Source organism: Cornus florida, unplaced genomic scaffold, assembly GCF_030987335.1.
Source record: "Cornus florida cultivar Cherokee Brave unplaced genomic scaffold, ASM3098733v1 CherokeeBrave_3.0.0_Hap2_Chr05, whole genome shotgun sequence".
In the NCBI taxonomy this organism is placed as follows: Eukaryota; Viridiplantae; Streptophyta; class Magnoliopsida; order Cornales; family Cornaceae; genus Cornus; species Cornus florida.
The window spans coordinates 93,956,339-93,979,651 of NW_026775575.1; the positions used below are offsets into that span (position 1 = coordinate 93,956,339).

The following is a 23,313-nucleotide window of genomic DNA, read 5'->3' on the forward strand; positions in this document are numbered from 1 at the left end:
GATTTTGATAGAACCATTGATTACTTAAAATTAATGAAAGTGTCCTCTGTTTCTCTTTTTCATTTTAGAAATGCCAAAATGAAATAAATGCATTGACCCCTGCCACAATTCTAATGTGAAACTAATATGATATTGACATTAAACTTAAATTAAAAGGTGTCCGTCAAAACGATAACACAGAGATACATTAAAAGGTTGAAATTCTTATACTAGGTTCCCAATTAGGGTTTTAAATATAAATAGTATTGTCCTTGTGAAGATACGTTGGGGTTAAACATTGATACAGTGCTTTCACTGCTCACTATCCTAATGCAAGCCAAACGAAGGCATTTATGCCTCAGTGAACTTTATAAATTAAAAAAAGAGGCTCTTGCAATGCTTATTTATTAGGAAAGAGAAAAATGTACTAGTTTTTTTTCTAAACTGAAGTGTCCGGGTCTAAATAACATTGCCCTTGTGAAGAGGGGAAAAATCCTCTCCATGGCACCTCTCACCGGAGAGGGTCCATTGAGGATCCAATGGCTGTGAGGTGACCAGGAGATATGTTGGGATTAGACATTGGTACAGTGCTTTCACTGCTCTAAGACGTTTAAAGCCCGACTGAACTTTATAAATTTAAAAAGAGGCTCTTGCAATGCTTATTTATTAGGAAAGAGAAAAATGTACTACTTTCTTTCTAAACTGAAGTGTTCGTATTAGGTCTAAATAACATTGTCCTTGCGAATATCTGCTGGGATTAGACATTGTTTAGAATTATGCAAAGCACCGAAGAGGCAAAAATGGCTTCACTGAAATACGCCACTGCAGGTTTCATGGTAGTTGTGTGTTCAAGTCTTTGCTCTGCTCACACGGTCGTCCTAGACTACATGGAGGTCGGAAAACCAACACTCTCCTATTTCTATAGAGAGTATGAATCAACAATGGCGTGAGATGGTAGCAGCACTGCATTTGGAAGCAGCCACGATGGTTACAAGCCAACTTATTTCCCAGGAGATGGGATTACAGATCCTGGGTTCGGACCAGGACATCCAGGCTATCACCACCCAGGTGACGGTTGCTGTTGCTGTCATCCAGCGGATTGTGATGGTCATCTCTTTGGACCCAAACCCAGAGTTGGAGGCCGTAATCAGCCTGTGAATCCAGGGTACAATCAGCGCAACATGTCAGAAATGCCTACAAATGACATTGGATGTGATCCAGAGCTTCATCACTAGATGTTTATACAGCACAATTGAACTTCAAATGATGTTGAAAAGTGAATTATTAAATAAAACCTCAAATGAAAGTAGAGATTCAGACTCTCACTCCCTCTCCCTCAGAATTCCAGTTTCAGAAACATTTCTCGGAGAGAGGTGCAGATTACACATCTTTGATTGCAACAGGAAAACCACACCACCACCACAACAACAAAAAAATATCAAAGTACTTGAAAATTAATATTCCAACATTTGCATCACTTTTCATTATATACCACAATAGCTCTGGATAACATCCTTGCACTGCCACAAACTTCATGAAGATAATCCGCACAAAGCACAAAATTTGTTTCCGCCACCACTTAAACTCGGTGGAATGGTGGAAAACATTTTATATATACCTCTCCAACTTTATTCTGCATATAATTTACATGCTAGGGAGATTGAGGGTTAGTTTGGGCAGAAGAAATACAATGCCAGGACATATCTTTGAGATTGACACATTATGCAAAGGAACTCTCTCTCTCTCTCTCTCTCTCTCTCACACACACACACACACACACACACACAAAAGAAACAAAACTTAGGACTCACTGGCAGGAAGCTGCTCTAAGGTCTCGCCTCTTAACTCATTTTTGCTGAAGAGATCCTTTTGGACAGGAACATCTATTAGCTGTTGGGATGAAACAACATCTGCAATGGCATTTCTAGCTGTTGATGACTGATTATCATCCAACTCTGTGTCTTTCTGTAAACCAGATTCATCTGATTTCTCCAAAGAATTCTCTTCTTGTCGTGGGGGTGGAACAAAGAAGGGTATCTTACCCCTCTGCCAATCATGGAGGACCATCTTTGCTGCAGTCATCAAGTCAGGTTCACCGCCCTGGACAAAACATCAAATTTGTTATTCCGGATTGCTTAAAAATGATTATCAAGAAAAAGGTCAAAAACTAATCTGTTAAAAGAACAACTGGATCAATTCAACGGAACTTCACAAAGATTAGGCCTGTCAGACACACCACACTGCCGATGAGCAACACACAGATTGGATCTGCTTAAGAACTTTATTTGATGTCCAATGAGCTGCGCTTGAGCCTCTTCTTTTTAACACGTAGTATTATTCCAGGATTCCCCAACCCATTTTGGGTTGAGCCTATTTTAAAGGATACATGCAAAAACTTGCAAACCACATACGTCAAGCCCGCCCGAGATAGTCAAACTTGTGAGACTAATTATTGAGCCATTATCTTGGCGAACTCATCCAACCATGTGGATCAAGCTCATCTTAATGCATAGCTGCATGAGCCAATCTCAAACACGTCATACTTAGCTTGAACGGCTTACAAATACTGGTGCTGCATTTTTAAGTACCCTTCACTCCAAATCAAATTGTAACTACAGCTCATAATGTCGTAGGATTGAGTAAAGAACAACTCAATTATGAGGATTTTTGCTTAAAATTCCTATAAATGAAAAAGGAAATTTTGAATGTAAAAAGTCACCATACGTGAATTGAAGAATGGTGATAACTATTGCTTGGCTTGGCCTGGTATAATTCTCATACATCAAGACATAGGTAAACCAACTCCAAGAGTCGATATATTTTATAGCACAACTTTAACATTTACCAATGGCTGAAAATTGTAAGGCCGAGTGAATAAATTCAGGTTTTCTGATTTGAAAATTAAAATAATAATTTAAAAAGTAACAGGCATTGGATTCTTATTTTTATTTTTTTACCAGGTCTTATCTTGGATTTATCTTGTAAACAAATTATATGTTTCTTATATCAAGCATTCAAAATACAACTTACCCTCAAAAGTTTTCCTGTTAATTTGCATAGCTGAAAAAGGAAGTCATTATCATCATCCCTGAAAAAAAACACTAAGGTGTGGTCAAGTGTATTCATATTCCACTTACGTATCATTCAAATTCATGTCTGGATAGATGTTTAAATGCATGATATAGGGATGAAAACACCCTCTAAATAAAAACAAAAACAAAAAAACAAAAATAGAAACTAAAAATAAGTGGATGCTGCAGGTTTTTAGTTGCTAACTAGAAATCAAAGCATATTAGACATCCTTTTCAGTTTACGAGCAGAACTTTCACATAAACTACTCTCAATCATTAAAAGCAAGCTATGCAGATGAAGTAGGTAATTACTAACTTATTTTCGTTGCCATACTTAAGGAGTTTTTATTTTAATTTCAAGAAGAAGAAGAATACAGCAGGGCCCTATAAAATAAAGAAATGTGCATCTTCTAAAGCACAATATGCATTTTCAGAGTTGTGAACATGGTAGCTGTTCAAAGCTGGAGAGAAAACATTTAGAAGAGAAGCGAACGAATTAAGAGAGAACCAATTGTCAACAAAACTGGGAAGGACCAAGTTTCTCCAAGTTCCACTCAAAATCAGAATATAACTAGATTAAACACCAGGTATACAGATAAAATAGCGTACCAGTCTTTTATCTTATATGCCCTTTCCAGGTGCTCCTTCTTCACACTTTTCAAAACTTCTCCAATGTGCTCAGCAGCATCATGCAAATTTGTGACACGTACCTGAAGGTAAGGACCAATTAATTCACCAATTTGAAACCATTGAAAGTAGATTAGATATGTATACGAAAAATACAAAAAGAAAGCTTTATAAACAATAAGGTAAGCCAGGAGTTACACACATCATAAATTGCAATCTTTGCACAGAGATAGAGAAAGAGGGCAGTGTAACATATGTACGGCCAACCACAAAACACATAAAATAAGGCTCGGGTATTTACATCATTTATACATCAATTTGATGAAACTCTTTGTTGAATATATGGCTCAAATTAAGGCTGCATACTTCAGTTGGGACCACCAATTTGTGTGATTAGCAAGTATTTTTCATCACCACTTACATCAGCTTCTTGGCAGCCAAGTTTTTGTAATCAACAAGCTATGTAGGCGTGGTCAGAAAGCTGTTGGGCTGAATGTAGGCTGACCCAGACGAATCAGGTAATGGGCTTGGAGTTCACCTTTGGTGTTCCGGGCTGCTGATGTCCGGGCTTGGAAGGTGGATCGAATGGCCTTGCTCTGGACCGGGTTGTTCCAATTTGGCGCCCGCGAGGCCTTGTGGCTGCAACTTCATCAAGGCTTCTTGTAAGCCTCTTCGAGCCAGAGCGTTGATGCGGTTTCCACTTTGAACACTGAGCCACGATCTCCATGCATACGAGGACTCAAGAGGACGAACTGCATTCCATCTTAGTCTGTCTCAAGGATACCGTTGAGCTGTGTTTTTGACTAAATCTTAGTTTGAATTACATGCACATATGGGGTAGTCTTGCAATGGATTCTAAAAAATTCAATAGAACAACCATAATCTAACAAACCACGAAGCTGCAATTTTATCTTTTGATTGTATTGAATTTATAACCGTCTATATTGGGCCTCAAATTATCCTGAGTTAAAATCCTACCCAAGATAAAAGTCCAAGCAAAGAAGGCCACCTTGAGGGGAGCCTTGGATCACCAAATAGACTTCCAAGGTTTTTCATGAAATTTAGTGATTTTTATTGAATTTTTGAAGATCAATTAATATAAATAATGGCCTATACATGAATTCTAGGTCATCATGTTACCCAGTCTGCATCAGTATACCCTTCAATGCGAAGATGTCCTGAAGATTGGTAAAGAAGACCACGGCCTGGAGCACCTTTGAGGTACTTTAGAATGGCAAAAGGCAACAAAGCCCCCACTGGAGCATAAGCAAGGCAAGCAAAAGCAACGAACCCAAAGCCCACAAACAAGCATTCCATTGTCTATTTTATCGGACAGGGATTCGAGCTTTGTGTCAGGGTTTTGGAAGAGTTTTCAGCAGGCTTTGGGTACAGAATTACACCTTAGTACTGCTTATCATCCTCAGACTACGGAGTTACACCTTAGTACTGCTTATCATCCTCAGACTGACGGACAGACTAAGAGGGTGAATCAGATTATGGAAGATATGCTTCGGTCGTTTTTTAGTGTCGGCCCATGTGTGATCAGCAAGGCTTATGTTTGATCAGCAAGCATAAGTTGATTTTGTTTGGCTATAAATAGCCATGCCTCTCCATGTTGTTTGATCATCCCAAATCAATTGAGTTTGTAATATCAGTTGATGTGTGAGAGAGAATTTAGGTATAATTGGGTTTTGGGTGTGAGTCACTTTACCTTGTATCTCTTTATTTTCATAGTGAAATATTATTTTGTCTTCTCCCTGTGGATGTAGGTATAGCAGAATCACATAAATTCTTATCTCATTTGTGTGTGTGCTTATTTATTTTTCTTGTCATTAATTTTCTCTATGTTCTCATAAACTCCCATTCGATCCTTTTTTCATAACAAACTGGTATCAGAGCTCGAGTTCGAGTATTGTGTACAGGCACTGTTCACACATACAGTATTGTTCACAGATATTATTCGGGTACTGTTCACAAATACGGTACTATTCACCAAGTAATTTTTTGGGGAGTTTTTTGAGATGTCGACCAGATACGAGATTGAGAAATTTGATGGCAAAATTAGCTTCAGTCTTTGGCGCATTAAGATGCAGGCCCTGCTGACTCAGCAAGGTCTAAATAAGGTGTTGTTCGGGAAGGATAAGTTGCCAACAACTATGTCCGATGAAGACAAGGATGAGGTCGACTAAAAGGCGCGTAGTGCGATTATTCTGAATCTAGCTGATGAGGTGCTGCGTGAAGTTATTGATGAAGACACTGCGACAAAGTTGTGGCTGAAATTGGAGAGTCTGTATATGACGAAATCTTTCACCAATAGACTCTACCTGAAACAGAGACTCTACACCATTCGTATGAAGGAAGGTATGCCTCTTAAGGAGCATATTGATAATTTCAATTCTATTATTATAGATTTGAAAAATACTGATATTAAAATTGATGATGAGGATCAAGCTCTTATTTTGTTGTGTTCTTTACCTCTCTCCTATGAGCATTTTGTTACCACATTGCTATATGGAAAAGACACTATTAGTATGGAGGATGTTAAATCCTTATTAAACTCTCAGGAGTTGAGGAAAAAGGTGTCTGAGAATATTGGAGATGAACAGGCCGAGGGTCTATTTGTAAGAGGCAAAGGTGGGACAAAGGTGATGGGGTTTCGGAGGCCGCACTACCATCAAGTTTAAGAGTGTGAATTTTAAGGTGGGGGTCAAGAGTTTTACATTTATAGAAGCCACTACTACCTTCACTAAAAATATAGTTAGGGTGAGTAGGGATCGTCCCAAGGGATTGTGAGGATCGAACAAGGTCGTGGAATCGCTATTAGGGTTAGTAGGTCGAGTGATCAAACAATTGGTTGGTTGGTTGATTAGACTAGAGAGCAACTAAATTAAACTAAGTGATAACAAAAGAATGTAATTAAGAGCAAATAAGAGAGAGAGAGATCTTGGGGTTTAGAGATCACCACCAAGCAATGCATTTCTATACCATTGACAAGTGACTAATGAGGGCAAATGGTGTGTTGCAATATTGGTGTATGTGTGTGTGTTTAGTTGATTCAATAAGTAAGGATGACTAATTAAGCATGTATTGTCTAAACATCATGTGAAAGGTACAATATATCTAAGCAATGAAGCATATATTATCTAAACAACATATGAAAGGCACAATAGATCAAAACAAATCATTAATCCTTTCATTAAGCTCACAATCCAAATATAACACAAGGTTAGAGACATATGCTACTTGCATTCAAAAGCATGGAACATCAAACAACAAGCATAGATTTTCCTCCCATTTAACACTACACTATAACTATACTACATCTACACTACTAGCATGAAAATAAATTAGGGGAGAGGCACAATCCATCAAGGAATAAGTATGAACCATCAAGAAAATCACAAGAGCATTCCATTAAGCACTATGTTTTGACAATCTCTAAATCTATAGCATCAATACACATAGACATGCATCAATAACACAAAATCTAGAGACAAAAACATGAACATCTATTCTAACATACATAGACATATGGATAGAATGAAATGATCAATTGAAAGCATTTAACCACATAAATCATTGAACAATCAAGATCTATATATATCAAAGTGTCAAAATATTAATTACAACACTAATCGCTAAATAATACACAAGATTAAAATATAGAAGCATGCTTGGGGCTAACTCTAACCCCAAGAGGATGTCTAGCCACTCATGGTGATGCTCCTCCAACCCTCAAGGGCTAACTCCATGGAAGAAATCTGTTCCTTGTTGATGAAGAACTCCAATGGTGTCTCTAGGCTCCTCCTCCTCTAAGCTTGCTCTGCAAGAGATGATATGAAAATGATATTAGCTCTCGTTTGTAAAAAACAATCCTTATCCTTATATAGGTAGGTCAAATGACATACCAAAAGAGCTAGGGTCGTGCAAAGAATATTCTCTAATGATTGGATAGAGGACGGATTGAACAAGCTGGCTTTTTAACGTTTTCGCACTGGAGGAAGTTCGATCGATCAAACCTTGGACTTGGATCGATCGAACCTGCTAAGATCCATCGAACTAAGGCTGGATCGATCCAACTGGTTGAGCTTTTAGGGAAAAGACAAATTCAAGATATTTTGGGAGATATATTTGGGAAAAGGACAAAAGTGGTTAGTGGGTGGTACAGATATGGATAAGATCAATCATTTGAATAAGAACAAAAGTGTTGAATCGATCGAAGGGTGGTGTTGGATCGATCAAACTTTGGACTTTCTGCTTTGGGTCAAGGCTTGAATCTATCTTGAAGTACTAAGATCGATCAGTGTTCGATCGATCGAACTTTGAAGTTGGATCGATCGAACTTTGCTGCTTCCCACCTTTGGCTTCATTTGCGTCCTTCTTTCTCCACTTTGCTCTTTTCTTTGTTTAATCCCAGAATTGTTTCAATTAAGCTCTTATTTGACTAAGTTAGCTTATTTTCAGGATAAATGCCTGAAAATGGAAACAATACGAAATCAATCTAAAACAGTAAAGTAAGATAGATAAAGGTACTAGAATGCCTAAGCTTAAGGGGTTTAAATAGGCACTTTTCAGCGCTCATCACACCCCCAAACTTAAATATTGCTAGTCCCTAGCAATGAACTAGAAAGTAAAGGAATGAAATGAAAAACTATACAAGTATGAATCTAGAAAACAATAAATGGATAACGCCACTTTCACAGGGAACACGATTGCACTTAGCATATGCAACAAGCTTTTTAAACCCCTAGTGGACAAGTGAAGTCTCGTAAGGGTTTCCAGAAATGATACCCACAAACATTAAGCTCATTCTTTCAAAAAATGTACCAATATTACAAACAAGTATTGGTAGAAAACTACCTTAAGTATGCAATGTTTTAAACATTTCCAGGCAATCTCCCAAAATTTCAACATCAAGCAAGCAAGTATGGTCCTCCACATATAAAGAAAATGATCATGCAAATCAAAACAACTCTAGACTCCTTTTTGAGTGGACAGGTATCAAATATGTTGCTATCTTAGCCAACTAAAGAAATGATCACATCCTTACCCTCAAACTAGCACACAAATATATTACCGATCATCAAGACAAAAAGTGGACCTTTTATTAAAGCTTTATTGTTCTAGATGCGCTTATTCTTTTCACTCAATTTTTTTTTTTTTTTTTTTTAGGATCAAAGATGGAAGCATGGTGCAATGTGTTGATCTATTAAGCTTTCTAATGATTCATGAAGTCGAACGTCAGGTCAATGACTCCCAAACCAGACGGCTTTAGGGCATTAGGCATTCAAATACCACTACGGACTTATAAGCTCAAATCAACTAGGCTACAAATCAAGACAACCTCCATCTAAACATTTCCCACTTCTCACTTTTTGGGAGAAATCCTCACTTTTTTTTATTGCTTTTGCAATTTTATATATATATATAAGCAAGTTCAAGTAATAATCTAGAGTTTGGGCTCTCCACCTTTCGGTGCGAGAAGTTCAGTGCTTGATTGTAATACCCCAAATATTTAAAAAAGATATAGTTAGAATTTAAATTAAGTTTTCTTTGAATTTTATTTCATTTTTATTTAATGATATGGATTATTTGGTTTATGTACATTTATATGGGATTATTTGGTTTTGTGCTTAATTGTGATTGTCTATTTATTTTAATTTAATTGTTTGTTATAATGTGATTATTTGGTTTTGTGCTTAATTGTAATTGTCTATTTGTTTTAATTTAATGGTTTGTTATTTTTTTTTTTTATATGTCGTAAATTTAATTTAGAGTTAGGGTTTTATTTTAGGAGGTTGTGGTAGCCGACTTATAGTTAGCTGGGAATTAAAAATTAAGTCTTAGTAAGTGCCTATATATATATAATCTTATACGGTTGCTAGGGTTAGGAAAAACAAAACCCTATTCACGTATTGTGAGATAGAGGGATACAGAGGCATGTAATGGTGTTTGAGGGAAAAACAGAGGGGAGCTTGAGACTGAGAGAACCACTAGATGGGGTTTCAGCCATGGACTGTGGGTTAAACCAAGGAAGGATAGGAGGAGTGTTGTTCGTGTGAGGAATCAAAGAGGAAATAGAGAAGTTAGAACAGTGCGTGATCGCCGGAAAATCTAGGAAGACGGCGTAGAGATTTTAATTCAAAAATCTCGAAGGCAAGTTTCATTCTATCTCTTTCTTGTAAACTTGTGTTCTGTGCATTCTATTTAGTCTCTAGGAATCTAATTTAATTTAAAACTGAGGTTTGTGCATGATAGATAGGCTGAAAACTATCTGACGAGATTATAACTGTTAATTTGTTTTGTTTTGCATAAACTGTTTTGGTTATGAATTAAACTTTTGAAAATAAATTTGTAGTGGAAGTTAAGGAGTTGCTAGGATGGTTAGGACATAAATTGAACCCTTGAAATCTTTAAGAAACTTAGAATAGACAGTTAGAACTTCTGTAACTGAAACTGTCTTATGTTTTGTAACTGTAACTTGTTTTTGGCATAAATAGTTCTGTTCTTGTTTTTAGTTTTTGATAAATAATTGGTAGTGGAAACAAAGGATTTTTTTAGGAGTATTGGGGCTTAAATTGAACCTTTAACATCCTTAAGAAACTTAGAATAGACAGTTGGAATTCCCGCCGGAAGCGAAGACGAAGAACAGAAAAAGCAGAGAGGGAAAACGGAGGCTAAGTGAGTGAAGGCGGCTCCACCCTTCAGTGGAGGCGGCTCCATTGAAATGGAGCTGGCTCCACAAGGTGTTGAGGCAGCTCAACCTAAAATTAGAGCCGACTCAACCTAAAATTGGAGGCGGTTCCAATTTTCCAAAATGCCTAGAACGTGGGTTTTTTTTTATAGTTTTTGGACTTCAGGGGGTATAATGCAATACTGAGGTTTAGTTGGGGGTTTTAAAATAATATATATAACATATTTAAGGACCCATGAATATTGGTTTATGATCTGGAAAGGGGCATCACGAATTTTTAAAAGAAATCTATGCATGCTACCAAGTAAGGAGGATAACTTAGTTTCTAGTTTGTTGAGCAAACTAAATGGACTGGAATGGGAGTTATGTTTTAGATTTTATATAAATGATATTTATATATAATTTAATGAATTCCAGGAATGTTGGTTTTACTGTGTTAATGGAATCCATGAAATTAAATAATAATTTACATGTCGTCAAATATGGAAGTTTGATTTCTAATGGTTGTTTTAGCAAATTAAACGATTTAGTATTAAAATACTTTTGGAACTTCATATAATGTACTCCGTCTAGGCTTCTGAGTGCCATTATACCAAGTGTAGGAATTATGATTAAGGATGAAGTGGATGTCATGAGATTTAAACATTAATTTGCATGCCGTCATGGATATAGGAGGATTGGTTTACTAGCCTTTGTTTTAGTAGTTCAAACGGGCTAATATGGAAATATCGGTTGGAAATTCTACTATAATGTGATCAGTTTAAAATTCTAAAAATTATTATATCATGTTATGGATGTTAATTGCTGAAATAATATATTTCATGTTCTGTCAATTATATGGGGAATGGATGGTTTAAATTGTTTATCATTACTATGGCAATTTGAACGAATGTTTCGTGATATTAATCATGTACTGTATGCATAATAGAATCTTGCTTATATCTGATTTCTGTTATGTCGAACTCTGGATGTATTTGATGTTTTAATGAATGTGCATCATTTGTGGATCATTTGTATTATATGTACCGGTATAGGACGGTGACATATCAGGGATGGATTAGATCAAAAAACTAAGTCCTACCCCTTCATACATATGGAATGGATTAACTAAAATAGTTAACTCCTACATGGATGCATGTCCTGTCAACTAAAACAGTTGAACGACATAATGGATGGTTGCTTTATTTTTTTTTCTATCTTAAAAAGGAATTTATATATATATTTATGATACCGTGGTACGAGCTTGAGTCTCCTGATCACGGATATGGTGCGTATATCGCGTGAAGGGATAACTGGACCTAATGATGTTCCCTGGTAGGTCTAGGTGTACATGATGACGCTACGGCATTTTGCGTGATACCTTCTACTCAGGTGTGATGACTATAGGTTCATAAGTATCCTATAGTGTGTGTATATATACATGGACTATTTTTAGATATTGCCGAGCTATCTAGGATGTATCTACGTATCGGGTTTATGTACGGATTGTAATGGATTGGAACTTGCATGTGGGCCTGACCCACTCTTATTTTTCAGGTGTTCGACAGCACCAGGCTTAGAGCTTGATCATGTTGATGCCGATACAGACACTCACTCTCCTGACTTCTTAGGATTTTCTTTCTCATTTTAGTTTTGGATTTTAATTTTGTAAATGGTTTACCAGTTGGAATTATTAGAGGTCCACTAGATGGATTCCCGAGTGTTACGGATTTGGATGATTTAAATAATATTAATCTATTATTTAAAGTTTAAGGATTTTTATTTTAGATTTCTTTCAGCGCATTATTATTTTATTCTTAATTCAGTTTTTATTCTTGCTTGTTTACATATTAATTGATTGGTATCCCTCGGATCTGTGCTCGGACTTGATCACCCGTGGCTCTAAAATCGAGGGGTATCACAATTGGTATCAGACCACTCCAGGTTCTAGTGTCCTTAAGAGTGTCTTTCGTTAGAAGTTTTCCGCATTGCGTCTCTTAAACAAACTTAGAGCCATATTAGGATTCATAGTACTCTTTTACGGTTCGTTAGGAGGAACAGCTGATGTCAATTATATTCCATAATTATGGAATGTTTGTCACTAGAAGAAGGATGGGGTCCGCGGTGACAGCGAATCAGGCCCGATGGAGTAGAGGAGTAAGTTATCGAGTTCTCTATCAAAAGCAGAACTTGGGATCGAAAGTTTAGTTCTGGTTGGCACTACTTTTATAAGTATAAGCCAAGGAAGAATTTAGGAGTGTGTTTTAGGTCACCGTATAAAGGGACCAACACGACTTCAGTTGTTCTCCTAAAGGAAACAATCGAGGAATAGGAGTCCGAAGAGGATTCTGGGGGAGGAGAATTCAAGATACCCAGTAAAGAGGGTATTGAATCTTGACAATCAAGGATCGCGCAAAGGTGATCTCGTTTGCTGATAGTACAGTGAACGATACTAGTAGTGCTGGTGTGGATTGACCTACATATAGTTAACATTTCGTATTACCTTTAAACGAGGTAGAGAAAGAGAACTCTTCAAGAGTTTAGGATCGGATGGAGTTCTTATCGGAACGCAGCAAAGATTATATAGCACGTTCCGGGGAGTAGAGGGATTAGGTTGTGACGATCTAAGTTGCTTTATACTGATATATTGACGGGTTGCATTCCGTCTATAAGGAGGATGACAGTTAAGCCTTTGGAATTTGCTGCGGCAAATGAATGTTGTTTTGAGCTATGGTTTGAGCTTAGATTTCGAGGTTGGATGATTACCTCTGGAATAGGAAAAGGAGATTGTGAACCAATCGGGTAAAGTTGATTTCTGAAAGAGATTTTCTTTGTTAGGAGGAACGATGTTTTACGTAGGGTTCTATTGTGTTTTATTGTGTATGCATTATATGTTTCATTTTTCGTAAATTATTCAGGATTAGGAATGCAGTTTAGTTGGGGACACAAGTGTGTGATCAGCCAACTACCGTTTTGGAGGAATAGCGTTAGTTACACTAGGATTTTGAGCTTGTGGTCATAGGATTTGGTAAGTATACCTACCTTAAGCCAATCTAATAAACCTAGACATGCGTGGTTATGGTATGTTTTTAGGATGGGGTAAGTAGACCAGCAGTTTGAGTCAAATGATATAAATTCATTTGATAAACTGTAAAGCCACGATGATTTATTGGAGGAACTAACTTAGCTGAATATTTTTTCGGAAGTTTTATACAGGTGCTCCCAAGTCAGCAGGAGGATTTTGTACTGGTTTAAGTACTAATTGGAATGACATCGACTGAGGATAGTAGACGGATTAACTATTCATCGGTCTATCCTTAATCAAGAATTTGGTTCATGAGGGTGTGTCGTTAGGAGGAGTTACCGGAGTTGCATATTGAGGATGAAGCAAAGTCTCTTCATTGGCATAAATAAGGTGGAATTTTTTTTAGGGTCACAATTCGCAACAAATAGTTGTTGCTCAGAAACTGTTGACTAATTGGAGGCTGAAAAGATTCCAGATGCATTTGAAGTTAGACAAAATCGAAAGAGGATGTAAGGACTGAGGTTCATAACTCTTAGTTCTTAATGAGTCTTGGAGGAAACATGATGCTTCGAAATAGGAAACAGATGTTGGGACGGCAGGTAGAAAGAGGGACATAGTGAATTGTCTCACTGTCTGATATGTAGTAGGTAATCTAGAGGGACCGTCAGAAAACATTAGATCCTTAGGGCAATTCTCAGGCTAGAGCGGGACTGACAGAGTAGTTTCCATGGATCTAGATGAGAGATTTCTGATTTTACACAAGGGTTGGGATTCTGGTTGGGATATAGGTTGACTGATAAAATTATATCAGTTTCTTTTTGTCTATTTGGAACTGGTAAGATATCAGTTCATACAAATAGCACGGCTCACGAGACGACTTAAATGGATGGATGTGGTGATTCACACTTTGTATTAAGTTTCGTCTGGTGGAAGTTATTGGGAGGATGATAATCTTATCAACTGATTTGGTAATTGAACCTTCGGTGATTAGTGCGAAATTAGTTGAGTTTTAGCATATGTGAACATAACACTTGCTATTACTAAGGAAATTGGAAAGGTCAATTTGGAGTGTTGGAGCTAACCCTGGTTAGCAAGATGGAAGATTGATACTTGGATGTCATTGGAGGTTTTAGCCACTTCCTATGTCAAAATGGGAGTAGGACTCGGAAGGAGTGGATGGTTGGTCGAAATTACCAACATTAGTTGGAATTTTAAATTCTCTATGGATTAAATGTGGTGAATAAAGCAAGTTCGCTGGTGGATATTACTTCTAGTGCTATTTACTTGGAAGTTTCTCATCAGTTCTACATTGCACTGATAACGGAGTCATAGCATGTGGTTACTCATTATAGTAGATAAACGGTGCTATGTCACAGGAATTTTCTGAAGATGTTGGAGCAACAACTATGCTTCACATTTCTAGACAGGAACTTTGATCAAAATATTATCGTTGATCATGGAGAATATGTTTCGGATATTGATCATAAGTTGTATGGGTAATTGAAAGCATTACTTAGCTTTTCGGTTATTATCGGTGCTAATGTTGGATAGTATGTTGTACAGATCTCCCACTGGTTTGTCTGGCATGGAAGTGAGGTTATGTATTAGGACTTTGTCTACTTTAAGGATACATTAAAGGGAAAAAAAAAAAAAAACTCTCTTTTGGTAATGATTGCGCGAGGTTTGGAAGCAGCAGTCAGAGGTTGTAGATGGTTGAACTTGTACATAAGAGTTTTCTATCAGGAAATGGTTGTTTGGGATGCCTTCTGTATTGGAAGCAATGTTTTGGAGGAAGATCAGTTTTACGTATTACACTGACTTTTCCAGGATTTTATTTGTCGATTAGGCAGTAGCCTATAGTTCAGTGTTCCCAACTTGTTAAGCGCTGTATGCATCGGCAATTTTGTTTGTGCTATCTTCTACGGCACTTAGAGGACTATGGACTTGTACCCTGCTATAAGTATTGGGTACGGATACTTAGTTGTGCAATACAACTTATGTGTAGATTTGGTATTACTTAACTAACGGTATCATAAAATTTTCGATAAGGATTTGGAATTTAGTGGAGCCCGTACATAGCGGCGGAATCCACTACGGAATGGAACTGAATTTAAAATAAAAGAATTCAGAGATTCATGAATTCCGAGGACGGAATTCCTTTTGTTAGAGGGGAAGAATGTAATACCCCTAATATTTAAAAAAGTTATAGTTGGAATTTAAATAAAGTTTTCTTTGAATTATATTTCATTTTTATTTAATGATATGGATTATTTGGTTTATGTACATTTATATGTGATTATTTGGTTTTGTGCTTAATTGTGATTGTCTATTTGTTTTAATTTAATTGTTTGTTATAATGTGATTATTTGGTTTTGTGCTTAATTGTAATTGTCTATTTGTTTTGATTTAATTGTTTGTTATTTTTTTTTATGTGTCGTAAATTTAATTTAGAGTTAGGGTTTTATTTTAGGAGGTCGTGGTAGCCGACTTATAGTTAGCTGGGAATTAAAAATTAAGTCTTAGTAAGTGCCTATATATATATAATCTTATACGGTTGCTAGGGTTAGGAAAAACAAAACCCTATTCACGTATTGTGAGATAGAGGGATACAGAGGCATGTAATGGTGTTTGAGGGAAAAACAGAGGGGAGCTTGAGACTGAGAGAACCACTAGATGGGGTTTCAGCCATGGACTGTGGGTTAAACCAAGGAAGGATAGGAGGAGTGTTGTTCGTGTGAGGAACCAAGGAGGAAACAGAGAAGTCAGAACAGTGCGTGATCGCCGGAAAATCTAGGAAGACGGCGTAAAGATTTTAATTCAAAAATCTCGAAGGCAAGTTTCATTCTATCTCTTTCCTGTAAACTTGTGTTCTGTGCATTCTATTTAGTCTCTATGAATCTAATTTAATTTAAAACAGAGGTTTATGCATGATAGATAGGCTGAAAACTGTCTGACGAGATTGTAACTGTTAATTTGTTTTGTTTTGCATAAACTGTTTTGGTTATGAATTAAACTTCTGAAAATAAATTTGTAGTGGAAGTTAAGGAGTTGCTAGGATGGTTAGGACATAAATTGAACCCTTAAAATCTTTAAGAAACTTGGAACAGACAGTTGGAACTTCTGTAACTGAAACTGTCTTATGTTTTGTAACTGTAACTTGTTTTTCGCATAAATAGTTCTATTCTTGTTTTTAGTTTTTGATAAATAATTGGTAGTGGAAACAAAGGATATTTTTAGGAGTATTGGGGCTTAAATTGAACCTTTAACATCCTTAAGAAACTTAGAACAGACAGTTGGAATTCCCGCCGGAAGCGAAGACGAAGAATAGAAGAAGCAGGAGGGAAAACGGAGGCTGAGTGAGTGAAAGCGGCTCCACCCTTCAGTTGAGGCGGCTCCATTGAAGTGGAACCAGCTCCACAAGGTGTTGAGGTGGCTCAACCTAAAATTGGAGCCGGCTCAACCTAAAATTGGAGGCGGCTCCAATTTTCTAAATGCCCAGAACGTGGGTTTTTGATAGTTTTTGGACTTCAGGGGCTATAATGCAATACTAGGTTTAGTTGGGGGTTTTAAAATAATATATATAACATATTTAGGGACCCATGAATATTGGTTTATGATCTGGAAAGGGGCATCTGGAATTTTTAACAGAAATCTATGCATGCTACCAAGTAAGGAGGATGACTTAGTTTCTAGTTTGTTGAGCAAACTAAATGGACTGGAATGGGAGTTATGTTTTAGATTTTATATAAATGATATTTATATATAATTTAATGAATTCCAGGAATGTTGGTTTTACTGTGTTAATGGAATCCATGAAATTAAATAATAATTTACATGTCGTCAAATATGGAAGTTTGATTTCTAGTGGTTGTTTTAGCAAATTAAACGATCTAATATTAAAATACTTTTGGGACTTCATATAATGTACTCCGTCTAGGCTTCTGAGTGCCATTATACCAAGTGTAGGAATTATGATTAAGGATTAAATGAATGTCATGAGATTTAAACATTAATTTGCATGCCGTCATGGATATAGGAGGATTGGTTTACTAGCCTTTGTTTTAGTAGTTCAAACGGGCTAATATGGAAATATCGGTTGGAAATTCTATTATAATGTGATCAGTTTAAAATTCTGAAAATCATTATATCATGTTATGGATGTTAATTGCTGAAATAATATATTTCATGTTCTGTCAATTATATGGGGAATGGATGGTTTAAATTGTTTATCATTACTATGGCAATTTGAACGAATGTTTCGTGATATTAATCATGTACTGTATGCATAATAGAATCTTGCTTATATCTGATTTATGTTATGTCGGACTCTGAATGTATTTGATATTCTAATGAATGTGCATCATTTGTGGATCATTTGCATTATATGTACTGGTATAGGACGGTGACATATCAGGGATGGATTAGATCAAAAAACTAAGTCCTACCCCTTTTACATATGGAATGGATTAACTAAAACAGTTAACTCCTACATGGATTCATGTCCTGTCAACTAAAACAGTTGAACGACATAATGGATGGTTGCTTTATTTTTTTTTCTATCTTAGGAATGAATTTATATATATATTTATGGTACTGTGGTACGAGCTTGAGTCTCCTAATCACGGTTAGGGTGCGTATATCGCGTGGAGGGATAACTGGACCTAATGATGTTCCCTGGTAGGTCTAGGTGTACATGACGACGCTACGGCGTTTTGCGTGATACCTTCTACTTAGGTGTGATGACTATAGGTTCATAAGTATCCTATAGTATGTGTATATATACATAGACTATTTTTAGATATTGCCAAGCTATCTAGGATGTATCTGCGTATCGGGTTTATGTACGGATTGTAGTGGATTGGAATTTGCATGTGGGCCTGACCCACTCTTATTTTTCAGGTGTTTGACAGTACCAGGCTTAGAGCTTGATCGTGTTGATGCAGATACAGACACTCACTCTCCCGACTACTTAGGATTTTCTTTCTCATTTTAGTTTTGGATTTTAATTCTGTAAATGGTTTACCAGTTGGAATTATTAGGGGTCCACTAGATGGATTCCCGAGTTGTACGGATTTGGAGGATTTAAATGATATTAATTTATTATTTAAAGTTTGAGGATTTTTATTTTAGATTTCTTTCAGCGCATTATTATTTTATTCTTAATTCAGTTTTTATTCTTACTTGTTTACATATTAATTGTTTGGTATCCCTCGGATCTGTGCTTAGACTTGATCACCCGTGGCTCTAGAATCGAGGGGTATCACATTGATGAGGCTAGAATCCCGGCTACTTAGTGAAAAGGGGTTGTTTTCCACCTTTATTAGGAATGAAAGCTTTCAATGCACTACTAGCTCAATTGGGATATAACCAATTCAACAATCAACAAAGCATGTACCCCACAAATGAATATTAGTGTGCACCTGTGCTAGTATAGAATCTTAGAATGAATATCAAAACAATCACAAGATCAAGATGATGTGGACCATAAGTGCAAGCAAGATATCAATCTTTCGAAAAATTTACTCCTAAATGGCTTCCACAAGTCATACAAGGAGTATTGGACTCTCAAGTCAAGTAATTTTTAAATTTTAAGCAATATAGTCCTCAAAAGATCAAAATCATAACTAGATATGGACCAATCATAAAAATATCCCTCAAATACACAAATCATGATCAAAATTTTGAATTTAAAACTAACACTGCAAAACACCATTCCCCCAAAACTTAAATGGCACAATGTTCTCAATGTGCAAGAGAACAAAGGAAAGAGTAAACCAGTGCAACTAAGCAAGAATGATCGTGACTGAAGTATCCGAAGTGGGTGGCATGGCCCCCCCAAACTTGGGATGAACTGTGGTCCTAAAAATTGACACTTGGATAAACTCATCAGATAACAAAATGGGATAATTAGTGCACAGTGTACATGCAAGTGTAAATGGGATAAACAGATAAAGAAATGATAGAGGTATAAGGGTGATCCTAAAAATCAGGTAGTACTCTCTCACTGAAGTCATTGTGATGCACCTGATGGAGTCAAACATACAGATATGAGAATATAATATATGTCATCCACAATAAAAACAGATATATATATAAAAAAATGAAATAAAGTACTGGTACATCAAAAGATCTAAACCGACAGACCGGCTACAAAAATAATAATGTACAGTGACAAAAGTAAAGTATCAATAGTAGAGAGGGATCATGAGATAGAAGGACTGGGAACTCAGGAGGATGAGGTAGGACGGGCAGGTCGGGCTCCGCGAATTTCTCTGGATAGATCTCGGAACATAGTCGCGACATCGGTGCGGAAGGCAGCAAAATCAGCTCTGTGGGCTGTAAGATCAGCTCGTATGGAAGCAACAGCATCCTCAAGAATCTGCAGACGTACTCCAAAGCCAGGGGTCAGATCTGGAGCCTCAGGCATAGAAGAGTCAGAAGAAAGCTCCTGAGTCTGCTCCTGCTCGTGAATGGGCCACCCAGCTGGAGAATACTGCTCTGTGTCATCGCAGGGCACTCTAAGTCAATATCTATATGCTCGGCAGCTAGATCGACTGGTGCGTTGTCCGCTGCGGGATCTGCTGTTGTTGCCTCTACCTCCTTCTCAGCCTCTAGCTCCTCTGCAGCCACTACCGCGTGGTCCTGCAGTCTAGTAATAATGGCGTTGTAGCTCTTGGTCCAGTCCTTCTTCAGAAAGTGACAGGAACTTCTCTCGGGGTGCTCCTGAGGATGAATAGGGTAGCGCTGGTCTATAAGAATCTGGGTGATGAGGTGGCTGAATGGGAGAGACTTCGTCCGTCCGGGCGTCTCCTTGCTGATGTACTAGTCATATAGCTTCCTCATCACACTCCAGATGAGCGCGAGAATAGACACCCAATGCCCAGTGTAGAAGGCGTAGAGGGCTGTCAAATAATCTCCCCTCCTTTGTATCTTGTGCCCGGCCATGTAGATGTTCCGGAAGAGCACGGAATCAGTGAACCACAGGTCGTCTGGAAGGAATGTCCGAGTGGCGAAAGTCTCGCCACCGGCATGGTGACCTGTAAGAAAAACTGTCATGTCGGCATATGAAGGCCTGTATAGCCTCGGATATGTTTCCTGAAGCTCTGGAGGACAGCGGTGTGGGCAGTGGCAAGAGCGGGCTAGTGAGTCCACTGTGATGGTGATCTGATGGCCATCTATAGAAGTGACCAGCTCTGCTGTGGTATGCGGGGATGGTGGGAGGTTCTGGTAGAACAACCGTACCAGCCGCGGGTAGACTGACTATGTGACTAGGGCAAGAATAGTTGTCAGGCCCTTCTGAATGATATCGTGGTAAGCTGATCAGGTCAGCACCGATCTAGAAAAAAAGGCCGTGTCGAACACTGACTCATGGTCGACCGCCATATCCGCATATCTAGGCACGGGCCTATCACGCTCCTGAGCTGGCTGGCGTGGTGCTGGTGAATGCTCAGCGCCAGCACGTGGTGGAGATGGTGATGGTGTAAATGCAGGATGAGCCGTAGAGGTGGATGGAATCTGATCAGCCTCTGCCTCAGCCTCGTGAGATGGTGACTGAGGTGGGGTAGCCTGTGCTGGCTCCTTTTGTGCATGAGAGGGCTCTGTTGGCTCCTCTGTCAGTGGTCTGATATGGCGCTGAGGCCCGTGTTGCCTGTTGGCAACGGTCTTCCTCTTAACCATGGCCTGCAAAAAGAAAAAGAAAAACTTGCAATGGGAGTTAGTGCCAGAATAAGAAATTTTAAACATAATATAGAAACATGTATGTCAAGTAAAATAAATAAAACAGATATGACATGAATCTATGCAAGTGACAGGATGTGAAGCATGCTAAGTAGTGTAAGTATGAAACGCATCCAATGTGGAATATCACAAGCATTGGGCATATATAAGATAGCATGAACATAAGGCATGATGAATGAAGTATATGTGTGAGATCTGTGAAGTTCGATCGATCAGAAAAAGAAGTGAGATCGATCACAAAAGTTGGATTGATAAAAAATAAGTGAGATCGATCTCACAACTTCGATTGATCTGAGACATGAGTTCGATCGATCTCTCAAGATCGATCTGAGATACAAGTTCGATCAATCGAACTGTGTGACGAATGTAAACAGTCGCAGATCTGTGACTTTGGAAGCATGAGGCCCACACGAAGGTGTTTGTGGGCCCATCAACACGACAAATTAATCAATTCCATCACTTTTCAAAGCCCAAACTCCCAATTTAAATCGGAATACACAAATACATAAAAACATATATATATATATATATATATATATATATATATATATATATACATGTGCACACAGTGTTTCAAAGCTTCAAAAATGGTGGTTTCATCATCTAAATATCATGGATGCAACAAATAAAGCATGGATGCAACATCTAAGTCATGTATACACGAGGTTAAAGCTTGAATCACAGAGGATAGATTCGAATCTTGCCCTAATCTATGAGAGAAGTGGAGATTTGAATGAGGGAAGATGAATCCGAGAAGGGAGAGAGAGATTGGCCCTTAGATCTCACTGGAGAACTCGCCGAATAACTTGCCAGAGGTGATGATGATGATGCACAGTGACGGCGACGAGAGAAGCAAGGGGGTTAAGGTTTGAAGGGTTGGATCGATCTAAATGATCGATCTTGAGACCCTCCAGGTCTATTTTAAAAACATTCCCGACAGAGTTCGATCGATCGAACTTCAACTGAGATCGATCAAACTTTGATGAACTCTCTTCAAAGTATTTTTGGATTTTTGAAATTTTTGAAAAATGCAAAACTAAAATTAAAAATTAGAATTAAAATTAAAAATTGTAAAATAAAATAAAATATTTTTGGATTTTTTTTAATTGAATAATCAATAAAATAAAACAAAATCTTTTGTATTTTTGAAATATTTTTGAGAAATAAAATAAAATGAAAATAAAATAAAAGTGAAAATATTTTTGGATTTTTGAAATTTTGAAAAGTCAAAACAAAGTCAAAATATTGAAATGAAGAACTGAGATCGATCGAAACAAGAGTTCGATCGATCAGGCAGAGAGCAAGAATATGCAGGTTTTTGGTTCAAAAAATTGGTTAAGTGTTGGAACTTGAAGATTGATCGAACTTGGAAGTTGGATCTATCGAAGAAGTTCAGATCGATCTTGGAATGTTTCGATCGATGAGACAGAGAGGTGAAATATACAGGTTGATGCAGGCTCAAAATTTTTCTAAATGTTGAATCATGAGATCGATCGAACTTTGAAGTTGGATTGATCCAAAGTCTCTTGATCGATCTAAGAATTAGTTCGAACGATGGGACAGAGAGGTGATTTGGATGCAGGTTTCTGCAGGTCGAAAATTTTTCTAAGTGTTGGATGTAGAATGGAGTTTGATCGATCGAACTCAGGTTTGAGATTGATCGAATATGCAGAATGCTCAATAATGACATGAAAGCTCATGCAATCCTCACCAAAGTTCCTATCAATGCATATGAAAACCAAAAACAAGAATCTAAACTTCGCAAGAAATGAAATTTAAGATAGAAATGAGGGAGGAATAGGGTTTTGACACCCTACGAATGCTTTTGCTAGTCTTTAACGTCTCTAGCAAGACATTAGGCTCTTTTAGCTCGGATCAAAGATCTTATAATGCATCCCCTCCTTGTTGGGGTGATAGATGCTTTGAACTCCACCCAACAAATGGTTCTTTGAAGAACTTATTGGATTAAGCTCAAAAGAAACTTTTGATCCTTTGTCTATGCAATCACAACCTTTGGGCTTCCATGCCCTTTCAAAGTAAGAATTTGAAATAAGACTTTGAGAATGCAAGGTTGAAGATGATCCCTTTGAAGTTTTAGTCTTACACAAAAGCTCATTTCCTTGACATTGAAGATCATGACATTTATCTACAACATTAACCTCTTCTTCATATTTGTCAAATGAATTGGGTGTGGGATTAAA

The 23,313-nt window shown here is 37.5% G+C and overlaps 1 pseudogene; it reads right to left on the reverse strand.

The window, feature by feature from the left end:
• Positions 1–1,447: 1,447 nt before the first annotated feature.
• LOC132307710 (nuclear/nucleolar GTPase 2-like) overlaps positions 1,448–23,313 on the reverse strand; it is a 45,120-nt pseudogene continuing 23,254 nt past the window's right edge.